This window comes from Pan troglodytes, chromosome 18 (genome assembly GCF_028858775.2).
Source record: "Pan troglodytes isolate AG18354 chromosome 18, NHGRI_mPanTro3-v2.0_pri, whole genome shotgun sequence".
NCBI classification, from domain to species: Eukaryota; Metazoa; Chordata; class Mammalia; order Primates; family Hominidae; genus Pan; species Pan troglodytes.
The window spans coordinates 70,333,105-70,349,145 of record NC_072416.2 but is presented as its reverse complement, the minus strand read 5'-3'; the positions used below and the strand labels follow the sequence as shown (position 1 = coordinate 70,349,145).

Here is a 16,041-nt window from a genome sequence, read left to right as displayed (position 1 = left end):
TGTTTCCTTTGCTATGCAGAGCTTTTTAATTTGACATAATCTCATTCCTTGTTTCTGCTTTTGATACCTGTGCTTTTGAAATTTTATTCATAAAATCTTTTCCCAGACCAGTGTCCTTAAACATTTTTCCTATTTTTTTTCTGATAGTTTATTGTTTGGTGTCTTACATATAGGTATTTTTTCTATTTTGAGTTGACTTTTGTATAGTGTGAGAGGTGGGGTTCTGGTTTCATTCTTCTGCAGCTGATTCTAAATTTGAGGCAGGAAACACACAAGATGAGTCTGAATTTCTTAACATACAAGACAGCATGGAAGCTTATCAGAGACTACTAGGGTCATTTCAAAACACTAAGGAACAAACATGAAGAGATTTTGTCTCGCAGGCAAAGATGAGATATTTTGAGCTTCAAGAATTGCAATGATTTGAAATCTATCAACTGTTTAAATCCATAAACTAATAATTACATATATGTTAAAAACAACCAACTGGTCAATAGGGAACTAATTATAACTATCTTGACAAGAGAGTAAAAATATAGAAAGTATCAAGCATTTATTTTGCTCTTTTTATATAAATTGTTCTACTAGATAGCCAAATAATAGACAAGGAGAAGCACCTCTTTATAAAATTGTTCAGTTAAAATACGAAACTGAAATAGATCGATAATATCACCATTTTGCGATACCCACTGTATTAACAGATCTAGGAATTAAGCATTAATAATTGTTATAACATTTGAAAAGAAAAAAAACAGTTATTATGTGCCTACTGATGAAAGAACACAATTCACCTATGGTCTTGTCAAAGGGTTTGAACCTTCAGAGGTCAAGTCTCTGGATTTAGCTGCCAAGTTGCAGAAATACAGAGGACAGAGGAACATGTTGAACTGCATCACGAGTCTGCAATTGTCAATATTTAAACTATGAGAATCCTACAAGTCAGGCAGCCTGGGTTCTTTAACAGATAAATTATAAGAAAAGAAAAGGAATGGAGAGGAAAACTGTAAAGACTTCAATGACACATCAAGTTTAAAAAGTGGAGAAGACTAAACTGTAGAATCTAAAGATGTAGTTGGTTGATAAAACATAAAGAAATGTAAATGTCTACTATGAGTCAGGAGGGAGGCAGGGGGCTATAATTGTGGTGGGAAACATGGAGGGACATGTAGGTGGCTAGTAGAGTACTACTTCTTGCTTGAGGTGGTGGTTATAAGGTTGTTTGCCTTAAATAATTCACTAAGCTATACATTTGTTCCATGTAGTTTTCTGTATGCGTTTTACTAATATTTTATAATAAAAAGGTACACAAAGCTAATAGCTATAGTATATACATATACATGCCCATATATATAATTAGATAGATAAAAATAGCTAGGTAAGTAGGTAAAATAGATAGATAGATAGATAGACAGACAGGCAGGCAGGCAGGCAGTGGATAGGCTCACATTGGCAAAAAATGAGTAAACAATAGCCCCATGGCCTCAGAGATAAGTGGAGAATCTTTTGAACAATTACAGATAGCAGGAGTTGAATGATTTATGAAAAAACAGCATCTGAGCTTGGGGAGATTTTTCTCTTTTCCCTAAGTAAACCAAGCATTTGTTAGTAGGTGCTTTTGCTTTCTGGTCAAAGCCTGAGATCTGCTCTCTAAAGAAAGTGGTTGATCTGCTTAGGGATGGCTTCTTGGAAGCTGCTGGGGTCTAAAAGAGAAGAAGAGCAAGACTGACCTTCCTCCATGGAAGACCTTGAGGGAAGAAACAAAAAGAAAGGACAATCCTACCCAAGAATGGTACATGCAGAAGTGTTTTACCTTCAGAAAGGCTCCTTAACTTTTATAATCACTGAAGTTTCCAGCCAGCCTGCCTGCTCCATGCCTGTCTGTCAAAATCTACTCAGTCACTTGTCTGGAACTGGAAGTCAGTCCTTCTTTTCACTGATGAGGCCTACCAAGGAAACAAATATATTAACCACAGAGGAAACCATGATCCTGATTCATATGATGCATAGACATTAAAGGAACAGTAGCTATTTGAAATTAATCAACAAAGTGAAGGAGAAATCCCCAAATGTATAAACAGAAGACCTTACCATGGGAGAAATGGAGCTATTTGAGAAAACAAGAATGAAATTTATATAAATTTTAAATCATACCTTCATATAAATCTGAGAAGCTACTGTACTTATTAAATAAGACAAGAAATATAAGAAAGGAACAGTAAAAGAACAAAAAGGAATTCCAGAAAACTAAAAATACAATTTCAAAAATAATGAACTCAGTGGTTGAGTTGGCTAATGAAATAGACATAGCTGAATACTGCATTGGTGAACTGGAAGATAAAGTCAAGGAAATCTCCCAGAATGTAGAACAAAAAGACAAAAAGAAAGAAAATTTAAAATAAAAGTCAAAATACATGGAGGATAGAATCAGGAAATCTATCATGTGTTTAACAGAAGTCTCAAAAGGAGAAAATAAATATAATGGAGAAAAGTAGACAATCACAAATATAATGGGCTATAATAATACACTTTCCCTGAATGATTAAAAAGACATGTACCTTTGGATTGGAAGGGACTACTGAATACCAAAGAGAACAAGTGAAAAATGGCTCACACCTAGATATAACCTTATGAAATTTCAGAACTTCCAGAGTTAATAGAAAATCCTAATGGCTTTCAGTGAAGGAGGAAAGGTTATTTATAATAGAGAAGAAAGCAGACTGATGCCAAATTTTTCACTGGCAATACTGGATGTTAGTAGACCTTGAGGCAATGCCTTCAAAGTTCTTAGGAAGAAAAGAAAAATCTGTACAATATTTGAAACCAAGGGGTGAATTTGAATAGGTCTGTCTGCCCTGTTTGCTTTCGGCTGTTTGCTTTTTGTTATCTTTTTTTCTTGTTTCCGTGAACTTGAGTGTGGTAGTGGCTGAAGACCTCACCGCTGAACCCTGCAACTTAGCCTTCACTGGCTACTTTATAGATAACATTCACAGGTCACCATGGTAATGGTTGCTTCAGTTGTTTTTAAGGAATTTGGCCCCGCTCCTGTCTAGTTCAAACCAGCTGAGACCATGAATTCTTTCACTAGGCCTGTGCAAGTGCCTGAGAAGTGGCCTTCTGACATCAGGTATTTCACCCTCAGATCATGCTAATGCTGCCATTTTCCGTACATATGTCCTATAAAATGCTATGAACCCAGTTGCACTTGCAAAGAATTAACCTGTTACTTCATTTTCCCCATCACCAATCACCTTTCGCCATGCCTTACACCACCTCACCTCCCTAACCCATAAATATCTCTAAGCCTTATCTCCAGAGAGGCAGATTTGAGAGCTGTTCTCCTGTCTCCTCACTTGGTGGCCTTATGAATAAATCTCTTCTCTTTTGCAAAACCCATGTCACAGTGATTGATTTACTGCACTTGGGCAAAATGGACCTGGATCTAGCCAGTAACATATTTAGTTAAACTATCAATTAAATATGAGTGAAGAATTAACCAAATTTTGCATGTGTAAGTGATCAGAAAGTTTATCATCCACATATTCATATAAAAAAGTACTTAAGTAGATTATTTTGAATAAATGACAAATAACCCAAAGAAGATTATATAGAATATAAAAATAGTGGTGGCCAAGTAAAAGAAGTAAAGGAAGCTAGAAATATATTTAATGAGAAATGAGTGGAGATCCTGGGGCTTGGGGGTACTTTCCTTCAAATGGCAACCTTTTAATGATCTAGGATTACATTTGTTTCTGTATGGGTTCAATCGTTCTGATATGGTTCTATTGTGACTATACAATCATAATGTAAAAGCTGCATTTTAAGAATATTGAAACTGGACTCCTTCCTTACACCATATACAAAAATTAACTCAAGATGGATTAAAGACTTAAATATAAAACCCAAAACGATAAAAACCCTGGAAGACAACCTAGGCAATACCATTCAGGACATAGGCATGGGCAAAGATTTCACGATGAAGATGCCAAAAGCAATTGCCACAAAAGCAAAAATTGACAAATGGAAAATGATTAAACTAAAGAGCCTGTGTACTGCAAAGGAAACTACCAACAGAGTAAACAGACAACCTACAGAATGGGAGAAAATTTTTGTGAACTATGCAGCTGACAAAGGTTTAATATCCAGTGTCTATCAGGAACTGAAACAAATGTACAAGAAAAACAACAAATAACCCCATTAAAAAGTGGGCAAAGGACATGAACAGACATTTTTCAAAAGATGACATACATGCGGCCAACAATCAGATGAAAAAAAACCTCAGCATCACTGATCACTAGAGAAATGCAAATCACAACCACAATGAGATACCATTTCACACCAGTCAGAATGCCTATTATTAAAAAGTCAAAAAATAACAGATGTTGGCAAGATTGTGGAGAAAAAGGAATGCTTTTACACAGTTGCTGGGAGTGTGAATTAGTTCAACCATAGTGGAAGACAGTGTGGCAGTTCCTCAAAGACCTAAAGACATAAATACCATTTGCTCCAGCAATTCCATTACTGGTATATACCCAAAGGGTTATAAATCATTCTATTAGAAAGACACATGCATGAGTATGTTCACTGCAGCATTATTCACAATAGCAAAGACATGGAACCAACCTAAATTCCCATCAGTGATAGATCGGATAAAGAAAATGTAGTACATTTACACCATGGAATACTATGCAGCCACAAAGAAGAATGAGATCATGTCATTTGCAGGAACATGGATGAAGCTGGAGGCCATTATCCTTAGCAAACTAGTGCAGGAACAGAAAACCAAATACCACAGCCTGCACATGTACCCCTCAACTTAAACGTTTTTTAAAAAGCTGCATTTTATCTTGAGCGTTTAGAATCATCCTATGGACAGTGCATGTAAGATTTATATAGAAAATATTATAAATGTTGTAAATATTGAAAAAATAAAAATAATGTAACTACCAAAAATTTGGTGGCAGATGGAGAGAAGTGAAAGGTGGGGCACTATTTCCATAATATTTAAAAAATGTTTTCAAAGGATAAGAAATCAAGTAATAGGTTTTTTAAAAATATGTCATTTAAAATCATGAAGGCAACCACTACATGAATTTAAAATACATAGCTAATGAATATTGAGGGTAGGGAAGGAGATGTGCATAAGAAGACAGAAATTAATGTTAAGTGTACAAAGAACCTCAGCCTTTATTATTATGGAATCTATTTGGTACCAGCTAGAGTTGAAACATCAAGACAGAAGTATAAGAATATTGCTGATAGTTAAAAGGGCTGATTGGTCATGTCAAGCTGGAAACAGACTTGGAAAATGAGTGGTGTTTCCTACAAGACTTATGAGGAAAAGAATTCCCCAGTTATCAGAAGGGATTAGGGCTGGGCATGGCTGCTCATGCCTGTAATTCCAGCACTTTGGGAGGCCAAGGCAGGAAGCTCTCTTGAGCCCAGTAATTCGAGACCAGCCTGGGCAATGTGGTGAGACCTCATCTATCTCTCTCACAGATTTCTATCTATGAGAGAGAGAGAGAGAGAGAGACAGTGCGTAGCTGCTGGTTAAAAAACAAAAACATAAAATAAAATAAGCATAGAGCAATTATTTTTACCCCTCATGTCAACTATTTAATATTATTTTATTTAATCTTCACAATAATTTCATAAGGTACATACTGCTAACCTCATTTCACAGGTAAGAAAACCAAAGCTCCAAGAAATTAAGAAATCTTGTCATGGCTATTTAGCAAGTTAGGCAGTGGAGTCTATAATAAAAACGAAGGCTGTATGACTTCGAGGTTCATGCTTCTCCCACTTATCCATGTTACATCTCTATCTTAGTCTATATTTCTGTACATGGTATTGATTATATACACATTTGTATCACGTATATTTTATCTCCACAACTAAACTGGCAGCACCTTGAGGAAGGGTTTCTCGTCTTTAACAGTTCTTGTATCTCTTATAGCACATAATGCAGTGCCTTTTGTGTAGAATGAGCTTAGTCAATATCTATTATATAACTCTGAAATCTATACCAATGAAAAGTCTTATTTTTTTAGGTAAATTAGGTACAATAAAGGATCAGTATTACAAGCTTCTACAATCCTTGAAACACATCAAAATGTCCTTTATACGTTTACATCTTTGTCTTTTTCCTCATTTTCCTAATTAAGCCATTACTTTCTCTCAGTATTGCAGGCAAACAGGATAAATAAATCAGTATCCGATTTTTTTTCTAAATTGCTAGTTTTCCTTTAGCATTATTTTCTATTCATTTTCCCTGTATTTGTCTTACCCTTTAGGAATATTACTTATTTAAAAGAATATTGAAGGCTAGTTTATGGTGCTTACCATAATGTGTAACAATATTTCTAAGGAAAACTGGCTTAAAATGGCTAAACAGGAAATTTGGGATATCATGTCTTTGTAAACAACGAGCTTCCTGTACACAATCTGTATTCTGTAGTGCTTAGCTCAATGCAAATGTGAATGCTGGTTAAATCAAATGTAATGTACGGAGTAAATCTCTGCGGACACATTGATTCCTAGTAAAGGTGCATGTGAAACATGTCTATTATAAAATCATTCACATTAGGTAGGATGCAAATGTAGCAGTGTTTTATTCTTCCTCTCATTCACATAGTCGTCGACACAGCCCACCCTGGTCGTTGGAGCACACACACACAGTAATCACACTATTCTGCTAGTGTAGATGGATTTCAGTCTGTGTTTTGTTTCACTATGGCACCATCTTGTTTCAATAAAGGCTGGCTCTCAGGCGTCTTGCGGTTTTTATTCCAAGCTGAGGATGAACGCTTACAAGCTGCCTGTCTCTTTGCTTTTAGCTGGAAGTGTTCACAGCCCCTCCCCCAACCACCCTTTTCACTGTTTCTGCTACTACTTTTATTCAATTCAACACTTCAGGGAACTGCAGATGAAATGCCTCTGAATCTAAATTGCCAGCAATGGAAATAACAACCTATTTTCTGACCTCCCTTTCCTCCACCCACACTTTTCGACTCTGAGTCTAGGAGCACAAAGCTGCTCTATCTCTGTCTCTTGGGTTTAGTAGTATAGTGGCTTTTCCGGGCTAGGGGAAAAAAGTACAATGTCAAACAGAAATCCACTAGGAAAAATATTTGGCAAGAGAAAGAAAGAAGTGGGATGCTTATAAGATATATATAAATATGCTTATGTGCTTATAAGGTATAGACAAATGGTAGGAAATACATGATGTAGAGTAATAAATCAGAATTTACACACCACATGGTGAAGCCACCTCAGGAGATTATATAATAACACCACAAGCACTAATCACTGCTAAAACATTTTTGAAATTTCTCTTATGAAATTGCTCTCAGCATCAGTACACAAGGTATATGAGAAAACAAGCCTCTTAACACCTCATTTAAAAAAATCCTAGACAGTATTACTCAGTTTAATCACTCACCATGTTACAAGACTTCTCCGTGAATGGATTTTATCAATTTAAAAAGTATCAAATCTTTCCTCAAAGGAAAAAAAATCAATGAGATATTAAAATGAGATGCAGGCTAATGAGATTTTAAAATGTGACACAGGCGCTAATGAAAAACCTACTGTGTGCCAGTGGGCAAAAGCCTTGTTAAGTAATACTATTCCCATTGCAGAGTGAAGAAAACTATCTCATGAGAAAGATTAAGTAACTTGTCCAAGGCCACGCAGCCAATAAAAGAATGAGGAGATTTGAACCCAGGACTGACTTTAAAGCCTGCACTCTGCTTCTAAGGAATGATTTGTGACAATCTAGCATAGTGAACCCAGAGAGACAGCATGGAGCACAAGAAACAGGCTGGGCACAAGAATGGATAAAATGTAAATATAATTAACCCTTGGCCACTTAGTGTTCTTGTGTATGTTTTAAAAGTAAAACTTGAAACAAGCTGTAGAAGAGGGACATCTACTGACATTCCCCCACGACCTTTAACTATGTGTTGAACATACTTTTTGGATATACACAGAAAATTATGTTATCATGCTTAATAGTTGTAGTGTTGTGTTTGAGGTAAGATGGAAATGCTAAAAAAACTTTAGATTTTCTAAGAAAATTCTGTAGACTTTTGTCATTACTATGATCTCACATTCTTGTTTTGAGAGTCCATAAAAGCCATTCTTTTTCTGAAATGGGCTTTTTTGGCAGGTCGTCAGTGGACTATGAGATGCTACAATATTGCCTTATCATATGTCTCTCATATAGCTCATGGTTATTTATACATCATTTACTATATTGCACGGGCTTCTCTGTAAGAAAATTTGGAAAAGAAAATTATCTTGAAGTAGCAAGAACAATTATATTTCTTCTGGAAAATTTGCTCTCTGCTGCCCCTGCCCTTATCTTTTGAAGATTGTAACTCATGTAATAGATAATGTTTTTCTTTTCATGTTGACTGCAAGTATGTGCCTTTTACTCAATGTTATGTTTGTGAGATTTATTCATGTTGTTGCATATAGTTGCAGTTCATTTTTTCTCATTACTGTGCAATATTCCATGTTGTACAGTACATATATCACATTTTAAAAATCCATTCTACAGTTGTTGGACATTTATACTGCTTCCAGTTTTCAACTCTTATGAATAGTGATGCTGTGATCATTCCTATAAATGCCGTTGGTATATATATATACAGTACTCCATTTCTGGTAGGTATACGATTGAAATTACTAGGCTATAGGGTATGCATATATTCAGCATTTGTATATATTTCCAAAAAGTTTTCCAAAGTGGTCAACTAGTTTACAACCTTTCATCAGTTACTTGACCTTTGTCAACTCTTAGTGTTGTCTTTGTCATTTTAGTGGGCATGCGTTGGTATTTCAAAGTCTTTACTGATCCAGATTATTAAATCAGTAGCATTCAGAATCAATTCACGTTCTCATTCTACTCTTACGTCTGTTTTTCTTAGCATAGATTTCTGTTTCAGAATTTGTGTTTTCAGGGTCTTTTGAGGAGGAGATAAAACAAAACAAAACAAAACAAAACAAAACAAAACAAAACAAAAGGTTTATTTATCGTTTCTAACCTCAGCTTCCTTCCTGATGGTTTGTAGTTGACTTCAGGCAACCCCTCAGGGATCCAAATCCAAAACTAAGACTTAAATTTGTACCTACATTGGGGACATCCCCATATTAATCACTGAGTCAGTGGAAAATTTAGTTTATTTTCTGGTACTGAGACTGTCTGCTCTCTCCTGAAGCCCCAGACAAGAACTAGCAGCAGATCTTTGTACAGCCACCTTTTGGGCTGTGAGGAGTCCCACCTTGTTCCCTGGTTTCAGAAATAGAGTTTGGCTCTTATTTCCCATTCCCATCCTCACAAGGAACAACTATTTTAGTCCCCAGTCCCCAATATCCTTAGGGGCTGGCCTCCCAGTCATCATTCTTTCCATACCTACAACTCTCCAGATTTGTGCATTCAATCCCTCTCACCACTCACTGATTTGAGTTTTTCTTTCATTTTTTATCCTCTTGGGTATTTATATCATTTATAAACAAAAATGTAGCTCTTACATTTTCTTTTTATATCGAATTGTTGCTTTTTTATGTTTGTGTGTGTATGGGAGGGGGTACTCAAAAGATGAACCTTACAGAGAGCCATCTTGACCAGAATTTTCCCCATTGAACTTACCTTCAGAGATTTCCTTCAGACATCTCAAACTGAACATTTCTATGACTAAATTCATTATCTTCTCTCACCAAAAGCAGCTCCTCTCTATTTACTTTATCTTGATGAATGGCACAAGGGGTCTGGCCTCCAAAATTAGAAACATCCACTTCATTCTCAATTCTTTGCTTTCCCTCTCTCATCATCTTAAATATGTCACCAAAGATAGAGTCCTGTAGACTCTATCCCAGCAGCAACTCTTGAATCTGGCTGTGCTGCTCTCTCCTCTCCGACCCCACTTTTGTCCAAACATTCATCATCTCTCCAGCCTGAGTGCCAGCAACACTCTCCGTGCCACCAGTGTCTTCGCACTTGACTTCATCTTTCAGATTTATTTTCCTAACCAAACAAACAAGCAACAATGCAACCCTAAATCTCTTTAAAGACTTCTACTGTCTACTACCTAGAGAATAAAGTTCAAAATTGTTAGTAGGAGTGATGTGGGAAGGGTAGGTTGTGGCCAGAATGTATGATGATGGGATGTACTGTGTACCTGAAATGTAATGTTTAGAATGAATGAGAAATGGGATTTATGTTTATTATGTTCTATATAACATTAGCAACGATCTCTGGTATGAACTGAAATGTGAATGGATGGGTGGATGGATGTGACTGTCTAAGGATGGTGTGCTCGTTATTCTGTATATTCCCAGGCCACTTTTTGCTCTTCTCTAGCTCCACATCTGGGAGGCTGACCTCTATTGACTGCATCATCTGGACTTCCTTATGCACTGGAGGCACCAGCAAGAGATGGGAGGGTAGGAGGAAATCTGGGTGTTTCTTCTTCCTACTTCATCCCTGTTTTGCCCTTGTTCTGCTGCTGTGACAGGGGCCAGGTTGTCCATGGCTGAAGCTCTCATCTAACAGCCTTTCTTCTATGGCTCAGCTTTCAATAGGCCGTGGTAAACACCATTCCACCCTTTGTCCCTTCAGGCTCAGGCATGGGTGGTGATGGCTTTCACTGTTGCTAGTCTCTGGGTACCTCACTATTTCTTCTTGCTTCCTTTAACCCTGCCCACACAGCTATATCTAGTCCATTTATTACGTTATTTTTAGATAAGTCCCTGTTTCCTGCTCTACTCTGATAAAGGTGATAAGTATAAAACACATTTAAATGAGAAATGAGCAAATGCGAGTTTAAGTTCATTTAAGCAAAAACAAAACTAAAAACAAAAAAACTCTCAAAACCACAATATCCTATCTTTTCAGAAGTAAAGATTACTATCTATTTGAATGAATTACAGTCTAAAAGGAAGGATATTAATGTATTACTTTAAATTCAGCTCCGTAAAAAGAATTTGTGGACTTATTGAAATAATCTGACATTTCGTATATTCTTATTGCATTTCCAATTAGTGGCTATAAAATTTGGGGAGTTATTTGAAAATAATCAATTGTAGAAGCAATATAATTGGGCCAGCTTAACCGATCACATTTCAGCATTTTTAATTGACAAATGCTTATCCATGAGTCATAATTAATAAAGCTACAGTGCCGAGAATATAACATAACATGCCAGACTGCTGGGAAAGAAACCAGTTTATGCTTATTTTTTCATCTAGACATAGAAGTCCTTCTGACACATGCTCTTTCTTCTCTGACCTCCTTTCCAAAGTCAGAAGCACATTTTGTTTCTCCCATAGCGGTTAAAAATGACACATTGGGATGTGTCTACAGAGTGAAGTATGAGCCAATTTCTAAGAACGGAAAACCAGTGCCAAAAAAAAAAAAAAAGACTCAGAGAGCAGTACCTCTACAAATTCAAATAGTCTCTGGGTACTGTCACTGAAAAATAATGACTTGCATTCTGTGCAGCAACCAGGAAGCAATGTTGTGTGACTCTTCCCTGCTCAACCCCCAACCCTCACAACCTCCCTTCTGCCAGCAACCCAAATTTCCCTCACATTTAATGCTGGAAAATGTATGTGGTCAAGAGACAAAGAGCAGTAAGTTTTGGAATCATGCTCTTTGTTGGGGAAAACTGCAAGCTCTGGCTGTTTCCATTTAAATGGCATTTCATTTTGTCCAATTCAATGTTTGCTGATTGTTCATGCTGTCTACAAAAGCTTTGATTAAACCTTCTAAGTTCACCTCAGCTTTTTCTTTTCTGCAGGGCAAGCCCTTGTCCTGAAAGTATAGAAATGTGTTTAAAAGGAAAAGAACAAAGTAGGAGAATTGAAGGGAAGGAGTTAGAAAACTTGAAGGAATTACAAGTTCAGTAGGTTTAACCAGGATAGTGTTATTTTAACCAGGCATCTCTTCTTATACCTGTTTTACTAATTCTTACACTTCATGATTCTGATATATATTAAAAAACTAAAATCTTTACCTATAAAACCCATTTTCCATTTCATTTATATTTTCCAATGGAGATGATACAAAGTTATTCCGTGTTGGCTCAAAACATGGGTGTTTTTGCTTCCAGAGTGCTCTTCTTATTTTATTGATGTGAGCAGAAAAAACAAAGTTGCTTATTTCCTTATCATGGAATTTCTGACTTTGCTTTAAAAGTGGCACTTGTTCAGCCAGGTCCTTCTACTCCAGTAACTATTACTACTTGATTTTTAAGTAATTGTGAGAAACTATTCTCATAAAAAGTCAACTATTTAGAGGTGTGTATATGCACACACAGAAACACATATATCCACAGCATATATATAAAATTTACACATAATAGTATACATGTATATATGCGTATATACATAAATAATATATTTTACCTATATAATACATACATACACATACATATATGTATCCATATGTACCCAAAATTATATATAATCTTTATATATATGTTTTAAAAAATATTTTTCATTACAAAAAACATATAGAGGATAACATAATAAACATCTTTGTATTTACTGTCGAAGTTTGAGGGGGCCAATAAATCCTCCTAACCCAAGTTCTGATTCAATTGAGAAAGACAAAGAAGTCAGGCAGATGGAAATAAAATCTACTGTAGAACAAATGTATTAGTTTGTTCTCATGCTGCTAATAAATACATACCCAAGACTGGGTAATTTATAAGGGAAAGAGGTTTAATTGACTTACAGTTCAGCATGGCTGGGGAGGCCTCAGGAAATTTGCAATCATGGAGGAAGGTAAAGGGGAAGAGAGACACCTTCATAAGGTGGCAAGAAGGAGAAGTGCAAGCAGGGGACATGCCAGACACTTACAAAAGCATCAGATCTCGTGAGAACTCATTCATTATCATGAGAACAGCATGGGGGAAACCACCCCCATGATTCAATTACCTCCACCTGGTCCCAGCCTTTGACATGTGGGGATCATGGGGATTACAATTCAAGGTGAGATTTAGGTGGGGACACAGAGCCAAACCATATCATTCTACCCTTGGCCCCTCCCAGATCTCATGTCCTCACATTCAAAAACACAATCATGCCTTTCCAACAGTCCCCCAAAATCTTAACTCATTCCAGTATTAACCCAAAAGTCCAAGTCCAAAGTCTCAGCTGAGACAAGGCAAGTCCCTTCCTCCTATGAGCCTGTAAAATCAAAAGCAAGTTAGTTACTTTCTAGATACAATTGGGGTACAGGCAAGGGGTATATATACCCATTCCAAACAGGAGAAATCAGCCAAAACAAAGGGGCTACAGGCCCCATGCAAGTCCAAAATCCAATAGGGCAGTCATTAAACCTTAAAGTTCCAAAATGATCTCTTTTGACTCCATGTCTCACATCCAGGTCACACTGATGCAAAAGGTGGCCTCCCATGGCTTTGGGCAACTCCATCTCTGTGGCTTTGCAGGGTACAGTCCACCTCATGGCTGCTTTCACATGCTGGCATTGAGTGTCTGTGGCTTTTCCAGGTGCATGGTGCAAGCTGTTGGTGGATCTACCATTCTGGGGTCTGGATGATGGCGGCCCTTTTCTCACAGCTCCACTAGGCAGTGGCCCAGTGGGGACTCTGTGTGTGTGTGTGTGTGTGTGTGTGTGTGTGTGTGTGTGGACTCTGACACCACATTTCCATTCCACACTGCCCTAGCAGAGGTTCTCTATGAGGGCTCCACTCCTGCAGTAAACTTCTGTCTGGATATCCAGGCATTTCCATACATCCTCTGAAATCTAGGCGGAGGTTCCCAAACCTCCATTCTTGACTTCTTTGCACCTGCAGGCTCAACACCACATGGAAGGCTTGCGGCTTGCACCCTGTGAAGCAAAGGCTGAGCAATACCTTGGCCCCTTTCAGCCACAGCCTGGAGCAGAAGCAGCTGGGATGCAGGGTACCATGTCCTGAGGCTGCACAGAGCAGGCAGGCTGTGGGCCCAGCCCATGAAACCATTTTTCCCTCTTAGATCTCAGGCCTGTGATGGGAGAGACTGCCATGAAGGTCTCTGACATGCCCTGGAGACATTTTCCCCATTGTCTTGGTGATTAACATTCAGATCCTCATTACTTATGCAAACTTCTGCAGCAGTAGTCAGCTTGAATTTCTCCTCAGAAAATGGGTTTTTATTTTCTATGACATTGCCAGGCCACAAATTTTCCAAACTTTTATGATCTGCTTCATCTTGAATGCCTTGCCTCTTAAACGTTTTTTCTGCCAGATACCCTAAATCATCTCTCTCAAGTTCAAAGTTCCATGGATCTCTAGGGCAGGGACAAAATGCCACCAGTCTCTTTGTTAAAGCATAGCAAGAATGACCTTTACTCCAATTCCCAGTAAATTCCTCATTTCCATCTAAGACCACCTCAGCCTGGACTTCATTGTCCATATCACTATCAGCATTTTGGTCAAAGCCATTCAACAAGTCTCTAGGAAGTTCCAAACTTTCCCAAATCTTTCTGTCTTCTGAGTCCTCCAAGTCTCTAGAAAACTCCAAACTTTCCCACATTTTCCTGTCTTCTTCAGAGCCCTCCAAACTGTTCCAACCTCTGCCTATTACCCAGTCCCAAGGTCACTCCACATTTTCAGGTATCTTTACAGCAGTGCCTCACTACCTTGGTACCAATTCACTGTATTAGTCCATTCTCATGTTGCTAATAAAGACATACCTGAGACTGGATAATTTATTTTAAAAAAAGTGGTTTAATTGACTTACAGTTCAGCATGGCAGGGTAGGCCTCAGGAAATTTATAATCATGGCAGAAAGTGAAGGGGAAGTGAGGCACCTTCTTCACAAGGCAGGAGGAAGGAGAAGTGCAAGCAGAGGAAATGCTAGACAGTTATAAAACCATCAAATCCTGTGAGACTCGTCATTATCATGAGAACAGCATGGGTTAACCACTTCCATGATTCAATTACCTCCACCTGGTCCCACCCTTGACATGTGGGAATTATGGGGATTATAATTCAACGTAAGATTTGGGTGGGAACACAGAGCAAAACTGTATCAACCAATAAAGTCTGTGTTGGAGGATATGGCTTAAGTGTGCATAGCAACACATAACATAACTTCCTTTCCAAGTTCTAAAAACCAAATAAGGGACATAAAGACAGGCAGATCTAAATAGCCACTTATTTCTGATAAGTGTGGAAAACATGGTTTGGGTGTGGATCGACAATTAGCTTCATAACCCTTTATCCCAGAATTAAGCAACCATAGCTACCTGGACAGTTTTCCTGGGTTTCCAACACTACACTCACCTTGTAGCCAACAGCAGACCAGAGCACAAGCCATTTGCAGAAGGGAAGACACCAGAAAGTAGGAGAATGGGGCTAAGATGGGAACGCTCAGTTCCTCTCCAAACGCATTAACCGGGGTACTTTCTCTACTTCAGAGGGAGAACAAAGAGGTGTGGTGAAAAATGAGGCATGTGTATGGAAAAATACTCCTTCAAGGCAACCAGAGGAGTGGAAGGAAATTGCAGCCCATCCAGCTTTAACAAAATCTTAATGTTTTGGCTTATTTCATTAATTCCTTTCTTTTACATGAATAACACATTACAGGTACTGTTGAAGCCCTCTGGTATCATTCCATGATCCTATTTATCTCTCCCTCCCTCTCTACTGGTGACCACTACTATTCAGGTTCTGTTTTTATGCTTTTACACATACATTTATCTCACACATGTGTACATATACATAAATAATATACAGGGCTGTTATGCATTTCATAAGTTTTAAATTAGTTGACTAACAGTGGATACAATAAGTATATGATTTTGCAACTTGCTTTTTCATGCAACATGTTTTTGAGATTTATCCATACAGATACTTGTAGCAACATTTTGTTGCAGTTCTTGGGTTGTTATTTTAACTTTTATTTTAGGTTCAGGGGTACATGTACAGGTTTGTCATATAGGTAAATTGCATGTCACAGGGGTTTTGTGTACAGATTATTTTGTCACCCAGGTAATAAGCATAGTATGTGACAGATGGTTTTTTAATC

General features: G+C 37.6%; 1 protein-coding gene across 11 annotated transcripts in view; it reads right to left on the bottom strand.

The window, feature by feature from the left end:
• Positions 1–16,041, bottom strand: part of LOC134808766 (uncharacterized) — a 418,516-nt gene that overhangs the window by 70,387 nt on the left and 332,088 nt on the right. For 5 of the 11 annotated variants that reach the window (XR_010152431.1, XR_010152426.1, XR_010152432.1 and 2 more), the window contains one exon: positions 1,811–1,943. The exons of the other annotated variants lie outside the window; for them this stretch is intronic. The gene's annotated coding sequence lies outside the window, so the exon portion shown is untranslated. The remainder of the gene's footprint in view (positions 1–1,810; positions 1,944–16,041) is intronic. 11 annotated transcript variants of the gene reach the window in all.